Here is a 15,452-nt window from a genome sequence, read left to right as displayed (position 1 = left end):
TTGCTATTACCCTGAGAGGCTGGAACAACCGGGGGTGGCCCTGTGCTGACATCAAGGGACAGAGACCTGACAAGGAAACGTAGGGGAAGATCTACACCCCAGTGGCCTAACAGTGGCCTAATAGTGTGGCTGTATAGTGGGAACCTTTCCACATTGTTCTCTGGATGAAAATATGGTGAATAATAGCCTCAGAACCTACATACTATAAACAGGAATTGTTTAGAAACTTACAGGGCCCAGCAGTGCTGCCCAGCTTGGCAGAGAAGCTGAATAGACCCTGGAGCTTTGGATACTTGGGGTGTGGGAGTCTCTTTGCATAACCACTGTATTAACTCTCCTCCACCCTGCTTTATCTCTTGGTCAGGAGTGAAGGATTAAGCTAAGAAGCCTACTTATAGTTAAAAAGCCTTCAGGGGAGTTGGCAGTAGCACAGTGGGTTAAGCACAGGTGGCGTGAAGTGCAAGGGCCAGCGTAAGGAACCCAGTTCAACCCCAGGCTCTCCACCTGCAGGGGGATCACTTCACAGGTATTGAAGCAGGTCTATCTTTTTCTCCCCCTCTCTGTCTTCCCCTCCTCTTTCCATTTCTCTCTGTCCTATCCAACAATGACATAAATAACAACAATAATAACTACAACAATAAAACAAGGGCAATAAAAAGGAATAAATAAATAAAAAATCCTTTGGGTTCCCATAGCCTATAGGGAAGAAAAGGAACAAAAGAGGCTTTTAATCCACTGTGCTCCAACTCAGGGACTGAAATAATAATGAAACAACTGTGAATTTCCACTGTGAATTCTTTGAGTACCTTCCTTATACACAGGTCAATATACGCAAGAGTGATCAGTAATTTGAAAAGTACTGAGAGAGGAACCTCATAACATACTATATAGAATGGTTAAACCAGACAGAAGTATTAGAGAAATGAACCAGGGCAAAAGTCCAGATAAAAAGCCCCAAAGGTTGAAACAAAGAATAATGAGGTCAACATCCAAACGCTAGTTCAGGAAATAGTCACAGGAATGAGTAAAGAGTCAGTTCTAGCCAACAGGATACAGCAGTATATTATAAAGATTGTTCATCATGACCAAGTGGGGTTTATCCCAGGGATGTAAGGTTGGTTTACCATATGTAAATCAAACAATGTGATCCACCACATCAATAAATGCAAGAGCAAAAACCACATGGTTATAGCAATAGATGCAGAGAAAGCCTTTGACAAAATACAACATCACTTTATGATCAAAATGATACAAAAAATGGGAATAGATGGAAAATTCCTGAATATAGTGGAGTCTATATATAGCAAACCTACAGTCAACACCATACTCAATGGTGAAAAACTGAAAGCATTTCCCATCAAATCAGGTACTAGACAGGGCTGCCCACTATCACCATTACTATTCAACATAGTATTGGAAGTTCTTGCCATGGCAATCAGGCAGGAGCAAAGAATTAAAGGGATACAGACAGGAAGAGTAGTCAAACTCTCCCTACTTGCAGACGATATGATAGTATACATAGCAAACCTAATGAATCTAGCAAGAAACATTTGGAAATCATCAGATAATACAGTAAGGTGTCAGGCTACAAAATTAATATACAAAAGTCAGTGGCATTCCTCTATGCAAACACTAAGAAGAAAATGAAATCCAGAAATCAATTCCTTTTACAGTAGCAACAAAAACAATAAAATATCTAGGAGTAAACCTAACCAAAGAAGTGAAAGACTTGTATACTGAAAATTATGAGACACTATTCAAGGAAATTGAAAAAAGACACAAAGAAGTGGAAAGATATTCCATGTTCATGGGTTGGAAGAATTAACATCATCAAAATGAATAGACTACCTAAAGCCATCTACAAATTTAATGCTATCCCCATCAATATCCCAACCACATTTTTTTGGAGAATAGAACAAATGTTACAAATGTTTATCTGGAACCAGAATAGACCTAGACTTGCCAAAACAGTCTTGAGAAGAAAGAACGGAAATGGAGGCATCACACTCCTAGATCTCAAATTGTATTATAGGGCCATTGTAATCAAAACTGCTTGGTACTGGAACATAAATAGACACACTGACCAGTGGAATAGAATTGAGAGCCCAGAAGTAACCCCCAAAACCTATAGACATCTAATCTTTGACTAAGGTGCCCAGACTATTAAGTGAGAGACTTTTCAGCAGATAGTATTGGAAAAAAATGTGTTGAATCATGCAGAAGAATGAAACTGAACCACTATATTTCACCAAATACAAAAGTAAATTCCAAGTGGATCAAGGACTTGGATGTTAGACCAGAAACTATCAGATACTTAGAGGAAAATATTGGCAGAACTCTTTTCTGCATAATTTTTTTTCCGCATAATTTTTAAAGGCACCTTCAATGAAACAAATCCAATTACAAAGAAGACTAAGGCAAATATAGCAGCACAATCTGTAATAGACAAAACCTGGAAGCTACCCAGGTGTCCAACAACAGATGAGTGGCTGAGCAAGTTGTGATATATATACACAATGGAATACTACTCAACTATTAAAAATGGTGACTTCACTGTTTTCAACTCATCTTGAATGGAGCTTGAAGAAATCATGTTAAGTGAAATAAGCCAGAAACAGAAGGATGAATATGGGATGATCTCACTCTCAGGCAGAAGTTGAAAAAAAAGGTCAGAAGAGAAAACACAAGTAGAAGCTGAACTGGAATTGACATATTGCACCAAAGTAAAAGACTCTGGGGTTAGTGGGGGGAGAGTACAGGTCCTGGAAAAGGATGACAGAGGACCTAGTGGGTTGCATTGTTATGTGGAAAACTGAGAAATGTTATGCATGTACAAACTACTGTATTTACTGTCAACTATAAATATTAATACCCCAATAAATAATTAAAAAAATAAGTTAAATTCTTATGTATCTTTCTTTTATATATGCCATTTAAGTATTGATTATAGGGTTGTTTTTATGGTAATGGGATACTTTAACTGTTTTTTTTTCTTATTTCATCACTCTTTCAAATCTGACTGGACAGTGTATTCTTGACTGTAGTTTTTTTTTTTTTTTCATTCTAGCTTTTTAGATATCATGCCAGTCTTTTCTGGTATTAGATTTTTGGTTTAGAAAACAGCTGATAGGTCAGCCAGGTGGTAATGCTTCTGGTCAAGCAGCACATAGTACTAATCAGAAAGAACTCACCAAAGACTGGGATTTTAGCCCTCGGCTCTCCCCACCTGTGTGTGTGGGAGGGGTGGGCTTCACAAGTGGTGAAGCAGGTCTGCATGTATCTATCTCTGTCCCTTTCTGCCTCCCCCTCAGTTCTCAATTTTTCTCTGTCCTATCGAATAAAAAATGGAAAGAAGAAGAAAATTGCCACTAGGAATGATAGATCCCTGGTGCTGGCACTGAGCCCCAGAAACTGGAGGCATAAATAAATAAATAAATAAATAAATAAATAAATAAGAATGAAAATGACAATAGCTGATTGGGTAACAAGTAATGTCATACCCAGTAGAGTGCATATGTCATGCATGAGGATCTGGGCTCAAGCCCTCATTCCCACCTACTTGGAGGAGTTGTGGCAATAGTAGAATAATGCTAACAGTGTCTCCTTCCTCTCTCCCTCCTCCCTCCCTGTCAAGTTAAAAAAATATGGCCAAAGTTAGCAGGGGAATCTTTAATCATTTTGTAGTTATACAGCTTCGCCAATAACCCAAGTGGAAAATATTTTTAAAAAGGAAGAAAGAAAAGAAAAGTAAAAAGTAAGAAAAAAAAACTGTTAGTCTTCTGAGGGTTCATTTATTTTTGGAGGGAAATATTAGAATTTCCTGAATCAATGTGTTTATCTTCTTTAGTTTGTAGAATTTCTGAAGAATTATTTTTACAAATAAGAATTTTATCAATTTATTTATTTTATTTGTGGTGCCACTATGAGGATATTGCTATCCTATAACTATTATCTTCGTTTGTCTTAGTTCTTATATTCTTTATGTGGGCTTTCTTAATGATTTTTTCTATCCTACACTCCTTGCCACTACTTGGATTCTTGACATCTTTCTACTGCCATTATCTTCTTTAAAAATAATATGTATAAAACTATAAAAATTAAAAAATATGTACATATGTTTTTTTTTTTAAACAGAGGCAGAAGGATACTGAGAAGTGGAAAGCTACCAGAAGCACTATTTTATGGCTTGTGATACTCTCCACCCCCAAATGTGGGGAATAAAAACTTAAATTTGGGACCCTGTGCATGGTATTATGTGAGCCCTACCTGGTGCATCTGGTGACTGTATTTTATATCTTTAGCTAATATACTTTGATATTTAGCTACCTGATTTTTGTTATGACTTATCTGATGTTTTGATTTTTAAATTTTTAAAAAAACTTTATTGCATTATTTTTCCATTCAATTGGCAACTGTGGCAGTAAACCAAGAAGCAAGGGTCTATTACTATGGATATTGAATTTCAGTAGCATTCCCTGGAGCTCTATAATACTTCCACTTAGCATGCAGGTCTGCATCTACAACTTCCTTTCTCCCCACTCACAATTTCTTGTTTTACTTTTTATATTGCTGTGGATTTATAGGTATAGAAGCAGAATCTGGAAGTTTGTGAACTGACCAGTGAGTCTCTTTTCCAATTCAACCCTCCAAATCAATTGCTATGGAAACTGAATTCCAACATGACATTTACTGGAACTCTGCCAAGCTACCATGGATGGCTCAGTAGGGCTGTAGCTTCATCTCCCACTGCCTTCATCTACTTTCTTATATTTAAATTTCCATTCTTCATTGCTGTAAGGCTGTAGGAATAGGACTGAAATTCTGGGATCTCAGTATATTTTTCAGATTGGAATCCACTAAGTTATAGAGCTCTTTCTATTATTACTTGTTGTTATGTGGAGGGACTTTCATGTTTTTAAGAGAGGACATCTTTCTGTGCCTGCTTCCTGGATGATTACTGTTAAGTCCATTGCAGTGGAAAGTTTGTTTCTGTGTGGATTTGTTCTATGTATTGATGCAATTTTGCAGCTGATGTGTGAGGAAGGACAGAAACTCAGGCACTCTGTTTGCTCATATTGATCTTGGTCACACATTTCTTATTATTGCTATTTTTCTCAGGTTTACTTACTAATTCAGTACTAATAAATACAAACCCTTAAAATTCTTTACTAACTTCCATGATATTTTTTTTGGAATAGAAAGAGCTTCTGAAGTAAGGTAATTATCAACTAGAAAGCTGACATTTCATGAATCTCATCCTATAACTACAGTATAATAATACTACCAATTAGCATAGCATCTATTTGAAAAGCAATCCAACTACTTTGAAGTTTAAAATGCTTATATTCACCTAACCCAATTTTGGTTAAAATTGGATGTAAAATTCAGGACTCAACAAACTTATGATTTTGCAATAATGAATATTCTGCATAAATACATACTTTTGGAATATGTCAATAAAAGGACATGGAAAGAGATTAAAAACCTCATGCATTGTCATTATTAATTATATAATATATGTAAATAAAATAGAGTAAACTTTTTAAGAGATGAATTTTTAAATCTTTTCAGAAAACCAAAAATTAATAAAGATAGATCTGAATAATGTATGAATAAAACTATAGATATATTAAAACATGCTGTCTTAGAATAATATGGTAAACAGATTGCAACTATCATATACATGAAATGAGATAGAAGGCATCAATATCATGGAAGTATAGGGCTGCATATTTTTTCAGAATTCTTGCGTGGGATTGCACTCTAGCTCTACCTGTCCTTAATAGTCTTTTAACATCTCACTGATATAGTTGATGCCATTCTCATCTCATCAGTTGCCTAACTCTCAGTAAATATAAATCAAAGAATATTCATTGCTACTAGGGAAGAAATAAACCTGCTTTAGCAAAATTGTAGAGGTGAAGTAATTTTCTAGAATCAACTTTTTTTTTTGTGCTTCTTCCTACAGCCAAGCTATTTCCCCGCCTTTTACTTTGAATTTCATGATAACTTCAGACTTTGTGTTTTTCCTCATCTTTAATCCTGTTGTCAGGTTATATAGAGGTAGAGTAAATCCTTCAAAATGACCTCTATATTCATCGTCAGCTTCTGTCCATGGGTAGTTGTGTTGAATAGTTATCATTTCGCACTTTACTCCAAGGGTCATGGTATTTGTAGAGACGACTGAAGAACAGCCTTTGAAATCTAGTGGGAGAAGGCTACTGGCATCTCCTGCTTACATGGCTTACATGTGGAGAATGAGGAAAATGCATAATGATGGTGCTTGTTCCTCCGGCTGGTTTCTGCCTTGTCCTGTTGCAGCTGTCTGGCTCAGCTGTACTGCTGAAGGTTACAGTGCCCAGGCCTTGTTCTTCCTTATTTTCACTCACTCTGGATTCTAACAACTACTTCCCCTACTTGCCTTTTTTTGGTGAGCAGTTGGTAATATCTCCTTAGTATTTCTGACCCTGGATCAATACACTATTTCTTGTCAGATTCATATTTAACTTTTATCCCTAGATTCTCCCTACAAAGTCCTTTTCTGAATGTCTCCATAGACTTGAGTGTGTCATCTTTTTCTCTGTGAAGACCAGTCAGATATTTAATACTGACTTATTCAATTGGTGTGTATTTTCTTCATTTCTTTCCAAAAAGAACAAAACATTTCAGCATCAGCATAGTAGCATCAGCAAAAACAATCATATTTACTGAGTAGCTTGATACTGTGTTAAAAAATGTACATGCATTAATTAGACACAATTTCCTTATAATATTATTTACTATTAATAATCTCATTTTGTAAATGTATAAGCTAAATCACAGAGATAAGAGCAAATAGATAGTAAGTGGTGGTGACCACTTTAGGTATTCTCACTCCCTGTTTTGGCATTTTAATTAGTGTTCCTATATTTGTTGTCTCAGCAGTCATATATTCTAGATTAATCTCTCACTGGTATTTTACTTTTTTTCCAAATATTTGTAAAATTCATTTATTATTCGGCCTGACTCCTTACTCTGTTGCATTAAAAAGTATGGCCAGTGGTGCTCAGACCAGTAGTTTTTGTCTTGAAACCCCTGCTCTCCATGCTGTAGATATTCAGACCATCAGTGAGTACTCCAATACCCTGCTTTATTCCCCACCGTGTATGCACTTCTTATTCTAACTGAGGAGTGATGAGAAAGTCTTAAAATTTCAAAAGGTATAATCAATCTAGTTAGTTCATCCAAGTTTAGTAAATTCAGACAAATGATTTATTCTGATTTTTTATCAATTTATCTCATATCTATATATGAATTGCTTTTTATGATATATGTTATAATCAGTGTTTAAATCATTCTTACCACATTTGGTAAGAATAAAAAAAATGTAGATATTCTGTTGTAATTTAAACTTAAAAAAGGGGCTTGGGGAGCTGCAGTGTGTAAAAGGTTTCATAGTGGGGAGCTGGGAACGGGTTTAAACAGTACAAGGTTTGTTAGGGTGAAACAGGTAAAAGGTAAATTAAGCAGTTATCATTAGGGGTTAAGAGAATGCTAGCTCCATAAAGTCTGAGTGTAATTATCAAAAGTTTAGTCCTGTAAGATAAACAATTAACAGCTGAGGTATAGGTTGCTCATTGGCTGTAGAGGGGTCTAAAAGTTTACCAGCTAGCAAAGTCACTCGTGTTCAGTTCCAAGGAGAAGTAGTCATGGCAGGTACCTGGAGGACCTCCACCGAGATGCCATGGCCAGTGCGCTGCTATGTTCCATCGCTGGGGAGCCAGAGACTACCCGAACTGCCCCTGTGGCTACAGACAGACTATGACCCACACAGTCAACGACTGCCACCTCTCTAGATTCAAAGGAGGTCTCGAAACTTTACATCAGGCTCAACCTGATGCTGTTGACTGGCTACGGAAGAAGGGCAAACTCTAGAAGTAGTAGGAGAAGAAGCAGCAGCCAAAGAGAGTGACCTGTTCTAAGTCCCTGCCTTTTATACATTCCCTTGTGTCTCAGCCTCAGGCTGAAGTCATTCATATGCTAATAGTCCCAAACTTCTATTGGGGTCACAACAATATCATTTCAAAAATAAAGTTATAAAAGCAAAGTAAACAGAAATGACTTTGGGAAAATTCCATAGAAATGCATAGATACTATACTTAATATGAACAGATATGGACCTTGATCAGATCAATGGGTTTTACAGTTAACAGTATTTATATACTTTTCTCAGATTTGGGAGCTACTCTCTGCCCTGACCCAGTTTTTTAGTCCTATTCTCAACTCTGACACCATCTTACCAGACAATCCTGTTAGCACTTCTGCATATTAACTATCGGGCTCAGGTAAAAATTACTAAAGTCATGGGCTCCTTGGAATATATGTAAAATAGACTTCCTAGATTTATCTAATAGAAAGACCCCAAATCTTATATGTTCTATTCTTACCTTTAAGTTCCTGATTATTAGACAATTTTTCTTGCTTTATATCTTACAGCTTTTTAGCCACCAAGTTGCAGATGCTACCATGACATCATCCTGACTTCCCTGGGTAGACAAACTCACCAATGAGTCCTTGAACCTTACCTCCCCAGAGCCTGAATAGAAACAGGCTGGGGGTATGGAACAACTTGCCAATGTCCATGTTCAATGGAGAAACAATTAAAGAAGCCGGACCTTCCACCTTCTGCACCTCACAAATAATTTTAGTCCATACTTTCAGGGGGATGAGGAATAGGAAATTTTCTAATGGGGGAGATGGGATATGGAACTTTGGTGATGGAAATTTTATGTAATTATACTCCTCTTATTCTATAATCTCATTAATCATTATTAAATCACTAATAAATAATGAAAATGGATATAAATATATCAATGAGATATCAGTGAGAACAAGGGATCAATGCGAACAAGGGATACTGTTGTTTGTGATAATTAGCCAATACTAAGCCAATATTGCCATGCTGCTGGTGGAAGAAAAATGTAGAAACAACACAGCACACACCAAATTATAGGTGAAGTATTACTGTTCCTCTTAAACTGTATCACATAAATTCCTGCCTTTTTGATTAGGCTACTTCTATTTTCACTCTCTTCCTTGGGTCATCTGACTTTTACCTTAAGAGCTCTTTTTTTTTTTCCTTTATCATAAAAGGACTTGAGAGAACAACATCATAAAAATAATTGTGCTAGGAAATATCTTGTAAGTTCTTTCCAAATCCTCAATATGTAGCTGAGAATAATAAGACTCAGAGTGGGTAGCCTTCCAAGGTCATGCTAATCCTTGGTGGTAGAACTGAATCATTTGACTTGAAATTTAGTCTCTCCACCACCCCCAAACACTTCTACTTAGAAGCAATAGGTTCACTCTCTGAGAATTTCTGTGATCACACATTATTTATAGTCTATCCAGACTGGTTATAAAATTTGCTGGGAAACGTGTCTCATTAGTAATTTATTCTCCAACCTTGCCAATTCTGCACTACTTACTCTGCTGTATTCACTCTACCACCCCACCCCTCCCTTGCTAGGTCATATCCCAAATGGGACACTTGGCTTTTTGGACTCAGACTTATCAACCTTACGACTTCTCTTAGAGACTCATATTAATCTTTATGAGTGTATTATTTTCATAGGTTCTTGTAAACATTTATATAGCAAAGTATAGATATGCATTATACAGGGGTTCACTGGCAGTTGGACTGGAGAATTCTCTTTGTATTAGTGGTAAAAGTGATTCACTGAATATCCACAGGTAGTAAACATGTCTTGGAAGCTCACCAATGAAGTTTTTAATTAGGAACAGATTTACATTATGTGAACTGCCATTTCACAAGGTTAACATTCTTGGTGCATAGCTGTAGCCTGCAGTTTTATTTAAATTTTAATACTTGATCAATTTTCAAAAATGGGTGAAATTGTAACTGACTAAAGGAATATGTAAGTAAAATGGTCAGATGATGTGAATCAGATAGTACATTTCAGTATATTCCTTTTTATTTGCTGGGAAAGTTCTGTCAGTATGAGAACTAGGACCTAAGAAACTGCTGAATGGGCTGACTAGTTAGGAGGACAGCAGACTTGCAAATGATTAGCAAAATATTTTTAGTTTTTATTCATTTTACTATGGGGGAATTATAATTCACAATAGATTAGGTGTCACATGTGTGCAGTTTCTTCTTCTTTTTTTTTTTTTTTTGTAACAGAAATCTGTTATAGAATCACTCACCACCACTCAGTTGACATCTCACTCTGTCCACCACAGTGCTCTTGTTTTCTAGTCTCCATTCAGTCCTCTTCTGGCTCCTCCCCACTTCGAGTCTTCTGAACTGCTTCAGTAAACTCTAGGTAGTCAAAGTCTCACTCTTTGTTTTCCTTTTCTTTGTTTCTCAATTCCCAGCTATGAATGATACTATTTGGTATTCATCCTTGTTATTTTTCTTAACAACATTTCTTCAAATCCCATCAAATGATGAGTTTTTCCATCCAATTCAGATATATTCCTGTAGTAGTATGTTGTTGAAAGAAACAGGTGTGCTTTTTGAAATAGGAGATTTCTCAGTGTTGGAAGATAGCATAATGGTTAGGCAAAAAAAACCTTTCATGCTTTAGGCACCAAAGGTCTCAGGTTCAATCTCTAGCACTATCATAAGCCAGAGATGAGTAGTGCTCTGGGCTCTCTTTCTCTCTCTCTCTCTCCATGTATATGTATATATATATATATATATATATATATATATATGTATATGTTGGGTATATGTATATATCATCTCATTAAAAATAAATATCTAAGAAATATTATATTTACTTAGTAGATAGAAACAGAAACTAAAATGAAAGGGGAGACAGGAGTAGAGAGAGACAGACACCTAGAGCACAGTTTCACTGCTTGTGAAGCTTCTATGTGGGGACAAGGGGCTTGAACCTGGGTCCCGGAGCATGGTAACATGTCTGCTCAACCGAATGCACAACCATCCAGCCTGTTTCAATAGCCTTTCCGCAAAAATATGATATGAATCATGTCAGTAACAAAGTGGAAACCTTTCCTCATTTTTTATCTTCATTTATGCAAATCATAAACTACAAAGCTAAAGATAGTGAATGGATAAAAAGCACTCTGTATAAGTGTAAATATGCTGCTAGAAGGTATGTTTAATTCAGTAACTATAAACATTCACAATTTCTCAAGAAAGATGTTCTAGTGGGAAGGAAAACCAATGGCAAAGGAGAAGAAAAAAGGGTCTTGTCTCTAAAACACAAACACCAGAATCTGCGCTTTTGGTATTTATTCCAGACAAATTCTGCTACAAAAGTTGGACAAAACATGCTTTACAAACTGTTTTGAAAGTATGTGAGAGTACATTGAGGAAATGAATTAATCTATGGAACACATTTTAGTTAAGTTTGTCTTTTAGATTCATTTTTCCTTTGAAGATTTTGCTGATTCCAAATTAACTCCTGGTGGACAGGGCAACTAACATAACGGTTATGCAAACAGACTCTCATGCCTGAGGCTCCAAAGTCCCAGATTCAATCCCCCACACCAGCATAAACCAGAGCTGAGCAGCACTCTGGTGTTTCACTGTCTTTCTGCATCACTCAAAAATAAAATAAATTAAATACTTTAAAAAAAATTGACTCCTGGTTAGAAGACTGAGGATAATGAACAATGCTTGATTGCCTGCTGAGGTTTACAGGGCAACAATTCAAACCAACTACAATGTTTTGAAAGAAGGAAGCTCATTATTTACTACTTACTATGTTTCAGGTGCCACATATAAACGTCAAAAAACAAAACAAACTGGTTTCAAATCTGGCCTCTGCCAAATGAATGATTATAAAACCCTATTGCCACTTCCCCAAGAATTGACACTCAATAATAGTCCCCAAACAGCTCTTTACATATCACATTGGAAGAATGAGCTATTTTTATCTTTTCTATATGTTTAGTTAAGTAAGTAAGGAGGTGAAAGACAACTGTTTGATGGTTTCACTAACATGTGTAATACAAATAAAGCATATGAACTTTTAAAAAGCAGTCAAACTGTCTCTGAGACTTTATGAAGAACATTGGTGGATATCCTTGGGGAGGTGAGAACATAGAACTTTGGTAGTAAGTGTGGTACAAACTATACTATGCACTCTTATAATCTTATCAGTCAAGAATAGCAAATTTTAGGGAGTCAGGCGATAGTGCAGCAGGTTAAGCACATGTGGCGTGAAGTGCAAGGACAGGCCTAAGGATCCCTGTTAGAGGCCCGGCTCCCCACCTGCAAGGGTGTTGCTTCACAGGTGGTGTTGCTTCACAGGTTTGCAGATGTCTATCTTTTTCTCCCCCCCCCCCCCGTCTTCCCCTCCTCTCTCCATTTCTCTCTGTCCTATCTAACAACGATGATAACAACAACAATAATAATTACAAAATAATAATAAAAAGGGCAACAAAAGGGAAAATAAATTTAAAAAATAATAATAAAGAAAAGCAAATTTTTAAAAAGAAAGTGAAATTTGCCACCTAAACAAATTACTCTTTTCACTTTCAGTAATATGCAATATTTTATTCTTAGACATTTTATTATTAGTGATTTAATACGTTAATGATAAGATTTGCTCAGAACTTTAAAGAGTTGCCGTTTTTTGTATAAGACCATTAAGCACCCGTTTGAATTTATATCATCCCCCATATTCCCAGTAGACTCCAGTCCCCTTGTGCCCACAAACCAGCTCTCAAGAATCTCTGGATATCACAACTGAAACCACTGCAATTTAAAGTATTTTTTCCATCTTTAGTGGCACCTTACTGGGAAAATGTTGATTCACAAGACTTTTGATGTCATGAAGGGGATATTCCCACATACCCTCACGACAGACCTCAGTATATCTCACCTTCCACCTTATCCTCACCCTATTGCACCATGGGGACATAGTTCCCCAGCTTCCCCTTAATATTCCTCCCTTCCTCTTCTGAGTTCCTAAATCTGCAATAGATGAGAATTCATCCTGTACTACCCCCACCTCTTTTTTAAAACCTAACTATGAGTGAGGTCATCCAGTATTTGTTCTGCTCTGCTCAGCTTATCTCACTCAACCTGAACCACTCCAGCTGTATCCATGTTGTAGCAAAGGATACAACTGTGTTGTATTCTGCTGTGTATATATATCACAACTTCTTTAACCATTCATTTATTGTGGGGCACTTAGGTTATTCCCAAATGTCATCTATTGCATATAGCACCATCATAAACATGGTGTGTGTAGATCTTTTTGAATAGACTGTGTATGTGTGTGTGTTCTTTGGATAGATGCTTAGGCAAGGAATTGCTGAGTCATGTGGTTAGATTAATTTTTTAATGTTTTCGGGAGTCTCCAAACTTTTGCACAGGGACTGTACCAATTTGAATTGTAATCAATTATGTTGAAGAGTTCCTTCCAGTCTACAATTCTTCCCAGCTGTTTCTGTACTATTTGAGGTAGGGCATTTCTATGGAGTTGAGGTGGTTATCTCATTTGTGTTTTCATTTTCATTTCTCTGAAAATCAGTGACTTTGAGTATTTTCATGTGCCAACTGAGTATCTTCATTGGTGAAAAATCTGTTAAGCTCTTCTTTACCCATGTTTTTGTTTCCTCCTTCCAATTTTTAATGGATTTCTTGCTGAGTTTTGTTAGTTCTTTATATATTTGTGAGTTCTTCATATTATTCTCTGAGATATTCTTTTTAGAAGAGAAATGTTGAAAATATCTCGGTAGAGAATAGTGATGAAAAGCAACAAAATTTTGTCACTGTTTGAACACATGTCTTTGAGAATAATTTTAAGTACTTAACTAGACTGATGTATTTATACACTTACAATGAGTTGCTTGTACATACTTTTTGAAAGCCTTTTACTTTTATTTTTTTCCCTAAGGAATAATACTGTATATGTTAGCCAATGAACAGAAGTGTGGTTTTCTTGGAAGCAATCATGTTGACTCTATTCCAGTTCCAAAGAACATATGAAGTAGACAATCCTGTGGCTTAGAATGCTGTGTTGGAATGTTGTGAAAATACCCATTATCTTCAATCAAACCCTAAGTAGTTTGACAATGACCAGTATTATAGCAGAGGGTCATTTAGCATCAGTGTAAGCAAATATATAGAATAATAATTTCACCGTGTTTGGATTTACAATTCTCATGTACTCAGTGTTATTTTTGAGAAGAAGTAAATTGTGAACACTTTTGTATACTGTGTGCCTATACTATATATATATATATTTGGATTATCAGTTTTTTTCCTGTGAACATATTTGGTTTTGGACTTTGTTTTATTCCTCTATAAGTATTGAGTTTTTATTGATAGTATGCCAAAAAGAACCAAGGTGCATCTAAAGCCACTTGATAATCATATTACTACAGATGTGGTTTTGTTCTTGCTTCAATAGTTATCCTGCTTCTAGTCTTCTTGTCCAGCATGAAAAGGAGCAAGGAATAAAAAGCTTATATTGGAAAATTTCTGTTAGGCACTTCTATAAGGTTATTCAAATTTATGAAATTATATTTTACTCTCAGTTTATATTAAGACCATTCTAGGATAGAGTAAGTTACTCAAGGTAATAGATAAATAGACAGGCAGATGATAGATAATTATTGATAGTGGAGAGGATGGAATGAATGAAGACAGACACAAAGTAAAGGAGGACTGGCTGGTGGTACACCTGATCAGTGGAGCTCACCTTTTATAATGAGCAAGGAACAGGGTTTCAGCCCCTGGCTCTCACCCACAGGGGGGAATATTCACGAGTGGGGAAGCAGTGCTATTGGTGTCACTCTTTATTGCTTTCTTTCTTTTTTTAAAATTTATTTATTTTTCCCTTTTGTTGCCCTTGTTTCTTATTGTTGCTGTAGTTATTATTGTTGTTGTTATTGATGTCATCATTGTTAGGACAGAGAAATGGAGAGAGGAGGGGAAGACAGAGAGGGGGAGAGAAAGACAGACACCTGCAGACCTGCTTCACTGCCTGTGAAGCATCTCCCCTGCAGGTGGGGAGCCGGGGCTCGAACCAGGATGCTTATGCCAGTCCTGGTGCTTCACACCAACTTAACCCGCTGCGCTACTGCACAAATCCCTGTTTATTCCTTCTATCTCCCTTTCCCTCTTAATTTCTCTCTGTCCCATCAAATGAAAAAGAAAAAGAGAGAGAGAAAAAAAAAAAAGGAAAAATATGGCCTCCAGATGGGTTCATAGTGCAGGCACTCAGCTCCAACAAGAACCCTAGTGGCAATAAAATAGGAAGAAATAAATAGAAAAGAATAAGATATATATGTTTAAATATAATTAAAATGCAGTTTCTCCTCTAGTAATTCAACAATCAGTTTTACTGAAAGTGTTGTTATGATGATAAGATATATCAATTGATTGTTTGCACAGGACATATTGACAATTTTGCAGTAGACTTATAGAAGGTATACTGGCAAAAATAGGCATAAAAATTGCTTGT

This window comes from Erinaceus europaeus, chromosome 10 (assembly GCF_950295315.1).
Source record: "Erinaceus europaeus chromosome 10, mEriEur2.1, whole genome shotgun sequence".
Classification (NCBI taxonomy): domain Eukaryota; kingdom Metazoa; phylum Chordata; class Mammalia; order Eulipotyphla; family Erinaceidae; genus Erinaceus; species Erinaceus europaeus.
This window is presented reverse-complemented; position numbering follows the sequence as displayed.